Source organism: Prorops nasuta, unplaced genomic scaffold (genome assembly GCF_024137725.1).
Source record: "Prorops nasuta isolate Cenicafe-Biocafe unplaced genomic scaffold, Cenicafe_Pnas_1.2 PNAS00007, whole genome shotgun sequence".
NCBI lineage: Eukaryota > Metazoa > Arthropoda > Insecta > Hymenoptera > Bethylidae > Prorops > Prorops nasuta.
This window is the reverse complement of record NW_027116804.1, coordinates 5,002,292-5,004,113: the sequence shown is the minus strand read 5'-3', so window position 1 is coordinate 5,004,113 and position 1,822 is coordinate 5,002,292. Positions and strand designations below refer to the sequence as shown.

At 33.8% G+C, this 1,822-nt stretch overlaps 1 pseudogene; it reads left to right on the top strand.

The window, feature by feature from the left end:
• Positions 1–283: 283 nt before the first annotated feature.
• LOC136774933 (V-type proton ATPase catalytic subunit A-like) lies at positions 284–1,599 on the top strand (annotated as a pseudogene).
• Positions 1,600–1,822: the final 223 nt, after the last annotated feature.

Sequence of the window (1,822 nt, the reverse complement as noted above, 5' to 3'; positions counted from 1 at the left end):
TGGATTACTTGAAATTAAAAGGTCCAAGAAGACACAAGATTACCTAAATATTGGTTATACGATGGAACTTTATTATTGTTGCATGTGCGATTTTAGTTAATATGGATGATGCATTATGGCAAGCTGTTACGAGTACTTGTGAGTAAACTTTCTTTAAGCTATTTTAAAAGCTATGCATCACAAGACCACAGGGACTGTATATTTTTTCCAAAACTGGTTAAGAATATCTTGATAAAGAATTATGTTTATATATCTTATGTTTATTTTCAGATAATATTTTGCAATGACGGGTCGTGGTCTGTCAAAATTTGAAAATTGGGTGAGGGATAAAAAGTTTGGATATGTCTATGCAGCTTCTATCCCCGGTTAGTTAATTATTTTTATCATTATATTAATACAATTATTTATTGAAATCTATCGTTATAATAATATTTCATTTTTAATTTTAGTTGTTATAGCAAAAAAGATTCTGGTTCAACTGTATACAAGCTGGTACGAGTAGATTATTATGAATCAGTAGAAGAGATCCGTTTAGGTGATATGGCTACCATTCAGGAAATAATATATTTCTGGTTATTATGAGTCAATCTCTTTTAAAAAATCTCAACCTATCTAAATACATATATACTTATTATAGGTGTACAAGGAAACTAGTGGTGTGACTGTGGGTGATCGAGTGCTCAGAACAGCAAAGCTCTTGTCTGTTGAATTATGGCCTGATATTCTTGGCAGCATCTTCCATGGCATTCAGCACACACTCAAAGACATAAAAATAAGCTCACTAGCTCCATTTGTATTCCAAAGGGTGTTAATGTGTCTTGCTTGTCTCATATTACACATCCTGTGAATTGAAGCTATAAAATGTTAAAATTGGCAGCCACATCACTGCTGTTGATTTATTTGGAATTATTTACGAGAACACTCGTAAAGCACGGGATGTAATCTGCTGCAGTAAATATTTTACATCCTCGAACAATTTCTACTACCAGGACTTTCCTGAATTTGTCCTACTGAGAGCAAAAGTTTATGAGATTCTTCAGGAAGAATAGGACATGTTTGAAATCGTGCAATAGATCGATAAAGCTTCCCCAGTTCAAATAGACAAAATAACCTTGGAAATTGCCAAGTTGTTGAAGGACGACTTCTTGTAAAAAAAGGTAATCGCAACGATTCGAGTATATAACGTGCATATTTTTTAAGAGTGTCAATTCGTAAATTTCATTTTCTTTTTTCTTTCTAGCTACTCGCCGTACGATCGTTTCTCTGTCCATTCTATAAAATCGTCGGAATGTTGCGAAATATGATCGCTTTTTACGATATGTCTAGGCACGCCGTAGAATCAACAGCTCAGTCAAAGAAGAATACAATTATATGGAACGTGATTTGCGATAATATGGTAAATATTCTCCATCAGCTTAGCTCTATGAGGTTTAAGGTAAATTTATTACAACTATTTTCACATTATTGCATATCATATGCCTATCTAACTATCTATCTCTCTTAGGAGCCTGTGAAAGACGGTGAAGCAAAGGGGTTTGATCAGACTTCTATCAACGTCACGAAGACATACGACAGGCATTCATAAATCTGGAAAATTAATTCATTCGCATCATTTAAGAAATAAGTTGGTTCTACAGACTGATGGACCTCGACGATTTAAGAATGTGTCCTCGTTCATTTTCAAGATGCTAGAAAAATGAAGGAGGGTGAAAGATAACTCACTCTATCAAGAATGTCTCATCTAATTAAAAATTTTACTCGCTTAAGTTCAAACGCTTCTTTCAATTGTACATAAAGACAGTGTTCCCTATTCTTAAATTTT